The 16,687-nt window shown below is 38.7% G+C and overlaps 1 protein-coding gene across 1 annotated transcript in view; it reads left to right on the forward strand.

The window, feature by feature from the left end:
• STAMBPL1 (STAM binding protein like 1) overlaps window positions 1–16,687 on the forward strand; it is a 229,168-nt gene that overhangs the window by 162,940 nt on the left and 49,541 nt on the right. The gene's annotated exons all lie outside the window — the stretch shown is intronic.

Below are 16,687 nucleotides of genomic sequence, written 5' to 3' on the forward strand. Positions count from 1 at the left end.
TTCTCGAGGTATTTCTGGTTAGTATCAAAATCCTTCCTGGCTGAGAGAAAAATCCCTAGAAGCCCAAGCCAGTGGCAAGCCCTATGAGTGCTTGTCCAGCCGACACCTGTGAGTGCTTTCTCAGCAGCGCAGGCAGCAATACACCTTCTAGAGAGAGCCCAGCCCAGTGAAACAAAGGCATCGGCTTACCATGTAATGACCCAAGCGGTGTATCACCTAATGTTACAACCCTGAGGAGCCGGTTTCTGACTCATATTTGCTCTGCCAGTGGTAACAGGCAGGAAAGAAGGAAGTAAGTTTTTTGGGGGAGGGTGGAGGAGAAAAGTTCCTACATTGGCAGGAAGGACTCTGGGTTTAAAATTAAGTACTGTGTTTAGGACATTTCCTATTGGAAATCTGGTTTTCAGGGGCCATTGAGAAAGGCTGGTGAACCAACAAACTCACTTGTGAGAGCCGTACATGTCTGGCAAAGGGTTTGACAAATAATCTCCAAAATTCCCAGCCTAACGTTAATGGAAAAGAACCCAAATTCTGTAAAATAATTTAAAGAGGTTCATTCTGAGCCAAATATGTGCAACCATGGCCTGGAGAGCCACTCCCAAGCAGACGTGAACAAGCGGTCCTACTGTGATTGGGTTAAAATTTGGTTTTACACATCGTAGGGAGACAAGAATTACATGTACAATCATAAATCAATACATAGAAAGCATACATTGGTTTGGCCTGAAAAGATGGGACATCTTGAAGCAGGGGCTTACAGGTTATAGGTGGGTTTAAAGATTCTTTGATTATAATTGATTAAAGAAATGAAGGTGTGTCTAAAGGCTTGGAATGTTATAAGTTAGGATAAGGAAGTCTGTCTGCCGGGCTTCAGGGTCTGAAATGTCATTTCTTGGTGCCCTCCTGGCTGAAGAATAACCAGATGCACCAAAGTAAGGAGAGCACAAAAATGAGGTTTATTGTGGAGAAAAAGATAGGATTATAGAGCATACGCTCAATATTGATTATAGACACAGATGACAACCGGACCCATTGTCCTAGCAAAAGAAGGCAAAAGAGACGGCTTGGTTATGGTCTCCGTCTTGTTTTATAGTATCCAGATTGGGACCTCCCTCGTGGCTCAGACATCACCATGGAACCACTTTGATACGACAGTTGAGAGTTACATGACCTGAGTCTTACTATGCATGTGGGTCTCCCATGAGCCTCTCTGAAAGCTGGTTGTTCTAGGTCACTTTCCAGACTCTGTCTTACCTATGCTGCCTGGCCCGCGGGCTAGACAGTCCTCTGCATTCTTTTGCAGTTGGCGAGCTAAGTTTTGATCGGCAGATTCACAGGGTATTCCCTCCTCCTTCAGGAATGGCCGTCACTGGGGACAGGATTAAGGTGGGTCGGCACCAGGACGGGGCCCACTTTCATCCCTGGGAGACCTAGAATCCCTTGTTATCTACGTAACATTTTCATCAAAGACAAGCCACAGAACATTTGCCAAAGACTGGAGTGATCAAGTGATCTATTAAGGAAATTGATGGTTTGCAGGTGTGGTTTAAGCTTTATCTTCCATGACGTTAAGTCCTGTTAATGATTTAGTATCTTATCCTTACAAAGAATGACTCCCAAACAGAGGGAACATACTAGGCATGTCTGACTTCCCCTTCTCCTCATGGCCAGCAACTCAGCTTTAAGGTTTTTCTGGGGTCCCCTTGGGCAAGAGGAGGTCATTCATTTGGCTGGGGAGCTTAAGGTTTTATTTTAGTTCACACTAACAAGTAATGCTTTTCCAGCTACTTAAGCAGTCTTTTGAACTAATAAATTAAACTTACTAATATAATAAATCTTGTCTTAAATATTTTAGTACTATTTAAAAATTTAGCCAAATTATTTTATAATATTCAATTTAAAAATCATAAGTTTAAAATCAATTGCTCTATTACACATTTTAAATTGAATCATCAATTTATTTGGTCAAACATGCTAATATGCAAATCTCTTAAACATTGTAAACATTTTATACCCTACATATAATACCAGTTATTCACACATTTTTTCTGAACTTAACACAATCATATCAAACTTTCCCAGAAATGAAACACCCACCCACCTACACACCCATAAACAAATTCAGGTGATCCCCAATCAGTTGATAGTCCTTAGTGGCCAGAGATTGGGGGCCAGGGGCCGTGCCTATACATATTCAGGAAAATTTTTCTTACTCCACTGAGTAAGTTATTATTATAATTATTATAACAGTTATTAGTATATAAAGCTATTATATAAAGTTATTATAATTATTATAATAAGAATTATACTCTACTTAGAGAATTATACATACTCTACTATGGAGTTGGCACAAAGTTCAACCTCCCAGGAGTTTAAGAATTAGCTAATTCTTCTGTGGAGGAGATGGAAGTCTGCAATACCCACTAAGATTGCAGCTGACTTCCTCTTTGGCTTGGTTTGATTTTGCATTTCTTTAGTCTGTTGAGACATTTAAGAGTCTTCCCATTGACTAAGAACATTAATGTTATTTCCATTGGGTACTTCACTCTCTTATGCAATCTTTTGTAACCCCTGGTAGCCTCCTTTGGTAACCTCTTTTAACTAATTTTTGTGGACAGAACTCTTCACTCTCACTGTCTCTCTGCTAAGGTTGTTGTTAGCTTTCTTCTCTAAGCTCTTTTTTCCCTGACTGAACTCTAAAGACTTCTTTAATTTTTCTATTAAGGACCAGAACTCATCTAATTGGATTCTGCACTCTGGCATCTGGTTCTAAAAGAAGATACTCGTTATAATTGCAAACGATGAAGGGTAGACTCAAAAACAAACCAATAAAAAAAGCAATTGACTCCTTGCAATTGGTAAAACACTTGCACTTAACTCTAGACCACTGAGTCTCAATCAGGGGAGATCTTGCCCCTAGGTGAACTATCAGATTTAGCAAACAAAAAAAGATGTTCAGTTAAATTTGAATTTCAGATAAATGTCCAAAATATTGCATTGGAGATACTTATACTAAAAAATTATGGGTTATCTGTAACTGTTGTTTAAAAACTAAAGATATTTGGCAATGTCTGAGGACATATTTGGTGGTCACACTAGGCATGGGAGCATGCTACTGGCATGTGGTAGGTATGACCTCCTCTTGCCCAAGGGGACCCCAGAAAAACCTTAAAGCTGAGTTGCTGGCCATGAGGAGAAGGGGAAGTCAGACATGCCTAGTATGTTCCCTCTGTTTGGGAGTCATTCTTTGTAAGGATAAGATACTAAATCATTAACAGGACTTAACGTCATGGAAGATAAAGCTTAAAGGTAGGTAGGTAGGTAGAGGGATGCTACCAAACTCCTACAGTACAGCCTCTCACAGCAAAGAATTATCCAGCCCAAAATAGTGCTAAGGTAGAGAAACTTTGATCTAAGAATTAAAGGTGAAGGAATTATAGTGTTAGAATGGAATATGGTGAAATACTGTAATAAGAATGAGGTCTGATAAACAGATAATTTTTTAAGTGTTTAGGATTATCTCTCTGGCAAACCGAGTTTATAATTATAAACATAGGTAAAGAAAGAGAGGTTCCAGAAAACAACTTTCACATATAAATATCTTCTGTCAAGAAATAATGTCTGAGTCAGACACTGAGGCCTCAAAATTGGAGGCATCCATTTGTTTCTGGCTGTAGATGTGACCACCTCAGCTGACTAGCATATGACTGCCTGTGAGGAAAGGTGTATCCTAAGACTGCCCCCACAAGAGGGGTTCAGTACTGTACAACAAGGGAGTGTGGTCTACAGGAACTCAGAGTTTCACTCTGATATCTTGACCCTACAACATTGCCCAATAGTGTCCAACGATGGTTCCCACTGGAAGTTAAACAGCAGTAGTCTGAAGCTGAAAATTCCCTTTAAAAGCTCTGTATTTCTGCTTATAGACAGGATGATGGTACTTTAATACTCAAGTCTGCCATGCTCCTCATTTGCAGCAAATTAATAAACTTCTCTTTATTCACCTCAAACCATTTGCCCTGGTTCTTCTGAAACAGACTTAGGGACAAGTGCCAAAATTTCAGTAACATTTAGGAGACAGAAATGACAGGCTTTGCTGACTATGAGTTATTAGGCTATTATCTCCTAGGGTTAAACACACTTTTCTGTATGTGGTTCTGTGATGCCGACACTAGTACTCTGTGAGCTACATTTTTTTTTTCCTATTGATCTGTGGAGACACAAACGACTCCATCTTGGATGCTAACCTGCCATGTTGACTTCTGATTAACCTCAGTCCCATAATGCCTCCTGATTCCTACTTATTTACTGTCCTTGGTATAAGAACATGTTCTCACTATAAATCCTGCCTTTAGATCATAGCAACCTTGATGTTATCACACAAATTATAGGCTGTGACGCACATAGCATTCTTGCCTATTCTGGAAGGTTGTCTTTAATTATCTCTATAGAGCACATACGCCCTTTTCCTGTGGTATATAAGCCCTGGGTCTGGGAGTAACGGTGTGAAATTTACCTGTCTTGCTGCTGCCAAGACCACACTTCTGTCTATAAGTCCCCCAATAAATCAACCTTTACTGCCAAACTGGATTTGTCTGCCTCATTCTTTGGTTTCTTGGCTCCTTCCATGTTTGGGGGTCACTTTGCATATATGGCCCTTTCATGAAATATGGTCTCTTCTAATAGAGCACACTCAGGGAAGATTACAAGGCTAAGGAGGGAGAAACAGACCCGCTCATTTCTACATGCTTGTGATCCTGTCAACATCATCCCAGCCAATAGCTCTTCATCCTAGAAACAGCAATTTGTCCAACTTTCTGTCCATATTCCCAGAACCAGCCTACTCAGACCTTTCAGAGGTACCAGCACTGTTTCTCTCCCACAAGCCAACTTCATGCAACTCTTCTCTTGAGATTCTGAGGTACCAGCAGCTGCCAGGAAGTGGCCCCTCCTCAAGGCCTAGGTCCCAGAATTTCAATGCTCTTCTCCCAAGCTCTTTAAGTTCTAGTAAACCCAACCTCACTCTTTGTTCTCTCAGTCCAAGGGGTGGTAGCTGCCCCTGCAACTCTATCTCTGCATTACCTTAATATTCTCTCTTTAATTTTCAGTCCTCCAATGCCTACCTAAACAATTCCTGACATTAAATTTTTTTGGGTTAAATAACTGGTGTTAGTTTCTTTACTGGAGCCTGACTGATATAGAACTCTGGAGATGTTTGCAAGCTAGAAATAATAGGAATTTTCCATCTGACATATGACACATGAGAAATGGAACCAAGGATGACAATGATGGGGATCATAAAACAGTACCTCAAAATGAAGACCTTAGAAGCAAAAGTTCTTCTCTGAATTTCCCTGGTCCTCCTGCCTCTCAGTCTCATTTTTCCCTAAGGCTAGCCATAGAAACTAGAATCCGTCTTTCCAAGGCAGATCATAAAAGTCAGAACCCCTTTTCCCAAAAGCCAATCATAAAACTGAAAATTATTCTATGTAAAAACTGGCCATAAAGTAATTATCTGGCCTACCTTATTTGACTGTAAGACCTCCATTCCAGAAAGGAACCTGCCCAACACCCAGAAGGAAGGAATGCATGCTCAGAGAAGCCAAGAAGAATCTATACAGACAGGCCTTGCTGGGGGTCCCCACTCAATCTGTTAGCATTAGACCATACTCTTTTTGTCCAATCATACTTCTATGTGACTATCCATACTTTGTTGAACCTAAGCACAAAAATGGACAATTTCCGCTATATCTTTGAGTTTTCATTCTGAAGTCCCCTGTGCATACACATTAAAATAAATTTGTATGTTTTTCCTTCTATGAATCAATCTGCCCCATGTCAGTAATTTTTTAGTGAAACTTTAGGGGGCCCAGGGGCCTTTGCTCCATACAATATGGATGTGTGGCTTGGGAAATTTGGTAGATTTTGATATCTTTCACAGAAATGCAAAATGTTGGAAGAGGAAGATTAGGGAAAAGCTGGGGAGAGGTGATCAGTTCAGGTTTGCAGAAATTTTGTTTAAGGGATGTACTTGTAGCACACTAAATGGAGATTCCAATAGAAAGCTTGTTATATGGTTCTGGAGTTTTAGAGTAAGAGTTGCACTAGAGGTTAAGATTTTGAGGGTTATTAGCATTTAAATTAATAATCATCAGTATAAGAAATAGAAGAGTTTAGATATCTTACTGAAGATTTTTTTTCCCTCTACAACCTATATAAAGTCCTTGGTTGTACAGAGTTATTTATTCTTTAAATAACACAAAGACCTTTTCTTTTTATTTTACACTGTTTAATGTTAACAATTGCTATCTAATCAATTAAGTACTTTTGCTAATCAGAATGTTTATGTTTCTGAGTTTTATGCATTGGACCCTTGCCATCTCTTTCTATTCTCTTGCTTGTGAAAGCTTGTTATTTTGTTTATTAACTTAAAATTAAGTATAGGATTCAAAGGCCAAATTACAATAATTGTTTTGCACTAATATTGAGTCTTTACTCCATTTAAAAGGTAAACTGAAGCACAATAAAATTTTGAGTTTATTTGAGCAAACAGCAATTCAGGAATTGGGCAGCATCAATCCAGGAGTGATTTGGAGACTCATTGGAAGGAATGCAAGGGGAAGGCTTTTATAGACCCAAGATAGAAATAAAGCAAAGAAAATATTTGATTCATCACAGTTATACATTTGCCTTATTTGATCGATTCTGTTGGAAAATCCCTAGTTATGTAAGTTCATTGGCAACCTCCGATTGGTTAACCTTCAGTTTTGTTTTTCTCTAATGTAGACATTTACAAGAAAGAGCCCAAGTAAAGTTTTGCTGAAGTTTGCAAATCAAGCAATGTTAAAATTACTTAATGAGGCCAAACTGGCTTTATCTGCTCAGAAATTCTTCAGACCTAGACTCCAGTTTAATTTACTTTAACTCTCTCAAGACGTAAAAAATCCCATCAAATTTGGAAACAATTTTGAATTTTCCAGGAAGTAGAAATTTATGATAATAAAGGAGAAATGGCATCAGCCAGCCCTTTAAAAATATTGACATTGCAAGTTTAAATTTAAAATAAGTAATTTAGTTGTTTAGCACTTATGTAACAGTTAATTCCATGGTGTGTTCTATTTCTTTGTCATCCTCTACCATGTACTTGCAGCAGTAGTTATCATTTGCTTTAATGGAAACACAAAGTGCACATGTCATGCTCAAAGTCCCATAGTCGTCGATGCTGTGATTTGTGTTTCCTAATTTTTGAGATACCTTAACATATTTGAGACAATGGAGTTTATTTACATTTCTTGGTAAAAACAGACTAGGAAATAACTCTATTACTGATAAGTCCTGTTGCATTAGATGACTGTTTCTGGAGATAGTCACCCACTTCTGAAAACTGTCCATTACTCCTCTAGTGACTCAGGGATTTTATAGTAAAACCAGTTTCATAGTATGAGACAGGCTATACTCTTTAGGGTGTGAGTCTATTACTCTGACGTAGGATGGAGGGTGCTGCCTACTGAAGTTTGCACTACAATTTTCTCTTACGCCTGGTGCCTTTTCAGGCTGAAAAAAGAGATGATGTATCTCAACTTTCTTGTGGGCCCTTAATAGTCATTGCATCACATTCCACCCTGAGCCTAGGAAGTACAGTCTCAAGTTTTTACAGAGTTTTGTCTTTTTGTTTTTTTCCTATTTTATAATAAAGGGTTGTTTTACGGGGGGTCAAGGGTGAAGGGAAGGGGGTTGCTTGTTTTTTGTTTTTTTTTTTTTTTAATTAAGTTGTTGTTAAGGTCCTGGCTGTCAGCCTTTGGTTAGCCAGATTCCTATCCTTCCCCATTAGAAACTGATCTACTCCCCCCATTCTTGACTCTTTGAACCAACCACTTATCACAGAATTAGGCAGCGTCCAAAAGAAGTAGTATCATATACCTCACTGTCAAATTGAAGTGTTCTTTCTTTTTCTTTGTCAGTCACAAATTCACCAGAACAAGTCATAGACCAATTCACCAACCAGAAATAAAACTTTCTATCCTGTCAACTTTAAAATTGCTTTGAAAATACTGAGAATTGCTGCATCTAAAAGACTTAAAAACTCTAAGCTAGTACTTCATTCATGGCCAATCATTTTATAAGACACTTAGCATTCTAACCTAACCTGTAGAAGTTTTTTTAAATGTTCTTAGCCTCTTCTCTCTGCCCTTCTTTTACATTTTTCACCTCTACAATTATGTTTTGCACCAGGAGTGTGACACAGTATTTAAAAAACTAAAGAAACTATGACAGATAGGAATTCTACATGATATTTAGTATATATGAAATGCCACATATTTTTATTTTTTAAATCAAATTATAAGTGGTTTGAACTTTACTATTCAAGGCTTTGAAGAAAATGCAAAATGTTGCACCTCAGCCTTAAGGAGCCACCAGCTTCTTTCTCACCTTCTTTTGAGGTACAGCCAACCTGTAAAGAAACACAGGTTAGACTACCAAATGACGAGGGGCCATTAGCTTTCCCTGTCCTCCAACTTTTCCCCATATAATCAGACTATGAGAATGTAGAGATATGACTGGTGCATATATTCAAAGTTTCTCCACAGACACAGCTTGTCCTGGAAACAGAGGGAGAAGCCAACATAATAAAGTATGCTTAATAGGAGCTCCCTGGACTCAAGAAGAGGCTAAGCCTGGTTTGATGAAGAAGGGGCCAGCCTTGAGTGGGGCAACTCACTGACCACGAATGTTCCTTCTAGTTCATAATTCCACGTTTTTTAGGCTCAGAGCTGAGTTATTTATATAGTGTAGTCAGGACATTAAATGCTAGGTCAGATATGCAATGGTTGAATGACTGCCAATAATGCATTTGCATCAACACATCAGAGATCCAGAGAACCCAGGAAGACACCTGGACTCCCATTTTAATGGATCTCATTCCCCTCCAATCTCCATTTACCTCTGATCTCAGCAGCTCTTTTTGGATTTTGCTCTTGGTTGAGCCTCATCAATTAGTGCAAGGACTGTATGGAGCACTTCTCTTTTCCGTAGTATAGCATACAGATAAAGAGCATATGGTTTGGACTCAGAGTTGGGTCCACTTGCTGTAGAACCTTGGACACATTACTTTCACTTATTAATTTAGTCAATAAATATGTGTTGAGGAACTGCTATGTGTAAGGCACTATTTTATTTTTTATTTATTTTATTTAATTTATTTTTTTATTTCAGCTTATTATGGGGGTATGAAAGTTTAGGTTATGTATATTGCCCATGCCCCCCAACCCATGCCACTATTTTAAATGCTCAGAATATAGTAGCCAATAAGACTGACAATGTCTCTGGCCTCGTGGAACTTACATACTGTGCTTCTATTTCTACACTATTAAAATAAATATTTTAATAGCACACAGCTCAGCAGATTGTTCTAGGATTGAATAACATATTGCATATGTAAGTAACTTAGCACATTACAAAAACTCAACAAATATTGCTATTTTATATAATCTTATTTCCAAGGACTACTCAGAAACATAGCAAAGAAACTTAAAATATTTTGATATGTTTATGTCTTATATTTTTGGATGTATTTTATAAAGAAAAAACTAAAAGTAATGATTTCAATAGAAAAATAGTAAACATAAAATGCAATATTTTTGTATATTATATTTAAAATATTAAATAGAAAACAGAAACAGTAGCAAAAATTTTATTTCCCTGTGGGTATTCTATGTCTCTGGGGAGAAAGTAATGAAAAGTACTATTTTCCAACTGTAATCACCCATATTTCAGTACATGCTTCAGAAACTGTAAGAAAATAATACACAAAGACATTCCCTGGGGAAATTTATGATATGGCCAAGTTAGTGAGTTGGGTTTCCCATGGGCTTCTGAACCTGGTTTTAACTTAATTTTGACTCCTAGCTTATAATTCTGACTCTCAAGGGGTCATACTCAGGAATTTTGGCAGTGATTCAGGAAGGTAAAAAGGGTGGGAGAAGGATAATCCATCAGCTAAGCAGTGACTTAGCTGGTACTAAAGCGTATGAGGTCTTCCTAATGTGCATTCAGCCCACAAGCTCAGCTAACCACACAAAGAATCTCATGATCCAAGAGGGAAGAAGCCGTACATATTCAGAGGCTTGATGGCCTTCAAAGTTTAACCCAGTGCAGGTGGGAGTAAAAATTGCTACAAACACTCTGGAAAATTGTTTGGAAATATCTACTAACCTTCTACACACGAACATCCTATGACCAAGACATTCTCCTCTTAGGTATATATTCAACCAAAATGCAAATATGCATGTCTCGAGACATATAAAAATGTTCAAGTAACTTTATTTGCAATAGGCAAAATTTGGACTCCACCCAAATTCCATCAATTGTGGAATAGATAAATAAAATTTGATTTACTAATATAACAGAATACTGAATAGCAATAAAAATTTTAAAAACTATTGTTGCCTGCAAAAATATAGATAAGTTGCACAAACATAATGTTGAGAAAAGAAGCCAGGTACAAAAGAATATATACTCATAATTCCATTTTGATATATTCCAAAAGAGGCAAACAAATACATGATGTTAGAATCAGAATAGTGGTTAGCTTTGGAGAACATAAGGGGAGAGTAATTGGGAGGGGACTTTAGGGAGTTTCTGGGGTGTTGGCAATGTTCTATTTCTTAACTTGGGTTATGACTTTACAGGTGATTTTACAGGTAATTATCCTATTCACTGTAGGATAATTAATTGAGCTTATTATCTGTACATGTTCCTACATGTATACAGCTCTTAAATTAAAAATAAAACATACACACACACACAGACACACATTCACACACAGCAGGTCAAGGCTTCCACAGGACAAATGGACTTAAACATGCAAATAATTCCCAACACATAAGATTTTCTAGGATCCTCTCCCCTGAGTGCTGCTTCCCCACTCCCACTAACTCACCATCCTCAGAGAATTCCCATCCTCAGTCTTTCCCCTCTCTTGTTGTCCCAGGTGGTGGTGACTGGGTTCCACCTGTGGTTATGGAAGGGCTCAGACACCTTTAGCACATGCCTCATCCCAGTCCTGAATCATCTGTGGCACCATTGGAAACCATCTTATTTGGGAAGCATGATAGGAAAACCTGGCATGTGGCTATATCCCTCTACTTTTCCTGGAAGGATGCTGGTGTGCACTGACTTGCTCTCCTATCAGCGAGCCATGAGGGAAAAAACAAACCCTCATTCAATTTAGTTAAAAGAAAGCAGAAGTATAATTACCACTTAGAGTGCCATCTGGTGTATCTTTGCCAAATGGCACAAACAACTCTGCTAAGAGTCATGGACTTTAAAGCCTGAGAGATATTATAGATCTCTTTCTTTGGAACTAACCTTTGGCAGAGTCCCAAAAATTCCTGTTATGAACCAATCTGAGAAATACAGAGTGACTAATATTATAGTGGACATTTGTCTATGATTTTGACTGTGATTCTGAGCAAGCTATGTTTGAGGACTTTCCCATTATGGAAACTAAAAAAGAAAAAATATATATTGTATTTCTCACACTCCTTTTCACCTCAGAAATAGGCACATGACCTAAGGTCCAAGAATTAGAAGCACCTGCCGCCTGAACTTAGCATTGAAAACTCAGAAGAGAAGAAGTTGAGACTCTGCCATTTCCATTTTAGGGTCTGCTTCCAGTTTCTAAAAGCAGTAAGGCAGCAATTTTAGCAGAAAGGTGCAAACTTTGTGAAGGTTTTTGAGATTTTATGATGCTTGCAGACTAGCAAGTTAACCTGCCAGTTTCAGAAATGCTGTAGAAGATATGAGACCCTTGGATCAAAGACAAAGGACTCTACCACACATGCCTGCCCTTTGCTCTGGAGGGAAATATTATCTTTATCTTCCAAGGCTTTTGCTATGCAAACATACTTGAAAAAATAATCTGGAACAAAGGAAATCAGTGCTTCTGCTTGCAAGATCTGCAGAAATGGAAGACACCAGTGGAGAATTATCTCCTAAAACAGGATTCAACAATTGGCGTTGGTGAAATTGGAAGTGCTAATTGTGGTGACTCAATCTGACCATAGTGCCACTGGGATCTTCACTAGACCAGTTCTGCAGCATAATCTCCACCATTCGTCCTGGTTGTATCATCTTCAAACCTTATTCCTGGATCCATCTGGAGTTTTTGAGCTCTAGCCAGCATTTTCTGCTTAGTTTCTTTCATTCACAACTATTGATCCTGACCAATATACGTAAGTGGTCACTTCTCACTGGAAAATGCCTATCTATACATATCCATTTCTTGTCCTTCATTTGGCTGGTTCATTTAGCCTCTTAGCCGTTGGGTAAATTATCTACCTTCCCACCTACCAAAGCCAGGTGTGAGATCTCTCTTGGGTTCAGTCTTAAAGAAAAAGAAAGTGGGTATCTGTATCATTCAGAGGGCCCAGACCTGGGACAAAATCCCCATATAATACAGTTTCTGAAGGTGTTGGATCCCCGGCCTGCAAGTTGCTAGAACCTTGAGAATTTTATCTTAATCTATATAAAGAAACTGAGCTTCATGAGGACGATTGATGAGTTTAACCATTTGTTGATTTACTTACTTTGCAATAATGCTTTCTAGAATAGTGTTTCTCAGTTCTTGCAAGATATAATTTTTGTTCATCAATTTGTACAAGCACATTTATATCACTTGAATAATAACCTAAGTTTTAATATTTTTTAGCTGATATACACTTCAATGATGAGAATCATTTTTAAAAAGTATTATAGTTGAAGGATTGCCTCTCAAAGAATTCACAATTTAATATTGACTCCCTTATCTAAAAATGTTTTGCATTGCCTTTAATAGTAAAAAAATATATTTTTCTAACAATTTTCCAAGAGGCATTGTATATATTAGATCATCTTCCAAGATGAGATACTTGGATTATGTTCCTGCTTCTACATTTTACCTTAATTTAATAGCACATTGCAATCTCTCCCAAAGAATCATAGATGTTAAGAGTGAGAAGGGAACTTACAGATTATCTTTTGGTTTACTGCTCAATTTAAAAAGGAGGAGGGGGCCAGGCACAGTAGAAGAAATTAAAGATCGAACGTAATTCCATTCCCCCTTCACCCAAGAGCTTCCAGAATTCAAATCATTCTCCAGGCACTGAGATAATGCTAGAGGAAGTTATTTTCTATTGCAAAAGCTTCCTTGTACTAAGTCAATATAGCTTTTAATCAAGTTATTATCAGATCTTAATGAAACATCTGCTGACAGATGCATTTTGTCTCCTTTGTCTAGCCTGCATTGCAAATGTCTTTTTTCGACTCTGGCATCAGGGCTGAAAGAGCAACCAAATGCTTGTAAGTAAAGTACACCCTTGTCCAGGAAAGTAAGGTTGGATATTTGCCTGCTTAATTATCTGTAAATACATAGATTTTGCCTCCCCCTTCCCCCACCCCAAAGCAACTTATTATTACTTCATGAATAGCTCCTGGATGTCTCTATTCATTTATTTCAGCTTTTACTATACTTGCTAATCAAGAATTCTCTTTTACTACTAATGGCAATGATGATTATTTATTGAGTACCCGCAGAGTTGATCACTGTGCTAAGCACTCTAGTACACCAGCTCAGTGGATATTTACAAACTTTATTTTATTTATTTATTTATTTATTTTTTTAAGACAGAGTCTCACTCTGTGGCCCTGGCTAGAGTGCTGAGGCATCAGCCTAGCTCACAGCAACCTCAAACTCCTAGATTCAAGCAATCCTACTGCCTCAGCCTCCCAAGTAGCTGGGACTACAGGCATGCGCCACCATGCCCGGCCAATTTTTTCTATATATTTTTAGTTGTCCAGTTAATTTCTTTCTATTTTTTAGTAGAGACGGGATCTCACTCTTGCTCAGGCTGGTCTCGAACGCCTGACCTTGATCAATCCTCCTGCCTCAGCCTCCCAGAGTGCTAGGATTACAGGCATGAGCCACCTCGCCCGGCCTACAAACTTTCTTTAATGTAGTGTTATTATCTCTGTTGCATAGATGAGGAAACAAAGAAATTAATTTACTGGCTCAAAAATCATACAACTGCAAAGTGGCAGAACTAAGATTCAAACCCGTCTGTCTGACTCCACAGCCTTTTCTCTTTACTGATGGAATAGTCTCACTTTCTCCCCAAATGGCTTTTGTTTATGGTTCTAATAATCCAAGTACAAAAAGAATATCTTGGATCAAGATAGTGTAAAGGGTCATCTACTCAACTTTAACTTTCTAAAGATCCCAGCTGGAAACTTACATTCAACTTTCTTGGAATCGATAATGGCTACTTGGTTGAGCACAAGTGTCTATTGAATTTTTATGTAATTTGGTAAAATATACCCTGTTTCCCAGAAGTACTTTTATCTGATGGGATTTAAAATAAAAGAACATTATTTTTGGTTGAATACCACCTAAATATCTTTACACTTTTTTTTTTTTTATTTTTTACTTTTTTAGAGATGGGGTCTTGCTCTGTTGCCCAAGCTGGAGTGCAGTGGCACAATCATAGCTCACTGCAGCCTTGAACTCCTGGGCTCAAGTGAACCTCCCACCTCAGCCTCCTGAGTAGCTGGGACTAGAGGTGCGTACCACTACACCTGGCTCACCTAAATGTCTTTGTAGTTTTTTTATCCTTTCCTTCTGCCTCAGAGGCATATGTGGCAAGAATAAATGTTTATACATGTTCACAGTTGTCAGCTCTCTTCTTGGACTTGAAGAGTAGTGGGATGCAGTGAGAGACTTTTGCTTGCTAAGCTAATTCCTGGTCTCTTTTTGTACAGAATCTGGATAATTATAAGAACAGGTAACTAGAAATAAGTCTAGGAGGCTACACTGATCTGCATAATAAAGAGCCAAACCAGTGAATGGGGTGGAAGACACATGCACACACACTCACACCCAACCCTGCACAGGCTGCTTTTGAGAGACATTGGTAAAGCTTGGGGTGGGGGAGGAACACAACAAAAACCTTGGAGTAGCTGCCATTGACAAGATACTAAAAATAAGGAAAAAATGTTAAGATCACACCAACACTTTCTTTGGCATCTTTGTGACACACAGTAAAGACTTATATGAGTCATTAAAGCTTGGGTGCTGAATGGATATTTCTTTAAATGCAAAAGTGTGCTAAGAAAGTTACAAGGTAGTAGAACATGACTTAAGTTTGTTCCTCTTCCAGCTGAAAACCAATCCTGCCTGCACACTTGGTCCCATCCTGTCCTGCCTCCTTGAGGATCTTACTCTCTTTAGTATCTCTGTCCATCTTCCATAGTCTTCTATCTCCCTCTTTCTACCAGCCTCTTCCCTCTGCTTCCCTACCTGGAGGAAGAAGCTACTAGGCCCTAATGGTCCTTTGGGATAACTGGCTTGCAGATGTCACTCCTATTTCCTTCCCTATACTCTTCAATTCCCCATAACCTGGCTTATGTGCCCACCCCCCTTCCGAAAATGTACTCTCCACCACCAGTGAATTGTAAATGGCAAATCAAATTACCCTCTTTCAGGTTTTGTTCTTCTTGCTGTCTCTACAGCCTGTGGCCCTGTCCATCATTCCCTCCTCCCGAGATTCCCGCCTCCATGGTTCAGAATGCCAGCTCTTCTCAGGGCTGCACCACTCCCTTCTGTCATGCATAAATGGGGAAGGTGGTCACATGACCTATCGCATAGGGTTGTGTGGACACAGTGAGATGACACAACCAAACCACTCAACACAGTGCCTGCAGTGGAGAAGGGTCAGTAAATGTAGCAGCTGTGATTACTATTCCCCATACTCAGTTATTTCTGCCTCACTTCCAAAATCATCCTTGCCTGGTCCCTCCTCCTTCCACTGCCTACTACAGATGGACATTTGTTAAGGTTGTAGCTCTGGTGCTCAGGCCTTCCCCACTCTCTGCCCTTGAGGCTTTCATTCATTTCTGGGTTTTACCTATAACTACTCAGCAAATGATCCACACATTTATACCATGAAGTTAATTTCTCAGGACTAGGCATTTCCGTTTGACACTTCTGCATTTATCTCAAATATATCACCATCTCATTATAGCCTCTATACCATTGCTTAATTTTATTTTATTTTGTTTTTTCATTTCCAGCAGTGATAACGCCACTCCTTTTGTAGTTTAGGCTCAAAAACCCCCTTATACTCCTTCATGTCTTAGACATAGTGCCAGGTGCTTTATAGATGTGATTTCATTTAATCCTCGTAAGAGTTCTATTGTTTTTACTCATCGAGAAACGGAAGGTTAGAGAAAGTAATTAACTTGCCCTTGAACTACAATCCTTTCAATCAAAGTACCCACTTTTTTTGTGCTTACTCTGCCTCTTAATAGCCAACTTTCACAGAATCACTTATTCCTTTATAATATGTAAGTGATGCCCATTTGCTTCTATGTGGCATTTGAGTTCCACTTTAGGTCTGACCCTATTGTGATGCATTTTACAGATCTACAATCTTCTCACCTGCATTCCATTCTGTGCACTACTTCTAGAAACACAATCCTTTATCCTCTGGCCTGATACATGTCCTTCCTATCTCACAGGATTGTTAAGGAAACCAACTGACATCATGCCTGGGAAAACAATGTACAATCAGTAAAGTTAAAATCTAGTAAAACTTAGCTAGTGGCAAGCTAATCAAGTTTCCTAATCATAATGGAACAGATAGAAGATTAGACT

This window comes from Eulemur rufifrons, chromosome 28, assembly GCF_041146395.1.
Source record: "Eulemur rufifrons isolate Redbay chromosome 28, OSU_ERuf_1, whole genome shotgun sequence".
In the NCBI taxonomy this organism is placed as follows: domain Eukaryota; kingdom Metazoa; phylum Chordata; class Mammalia; order Primates; family Lemuridae; genus Eulemur; species Eulemur rufifrons.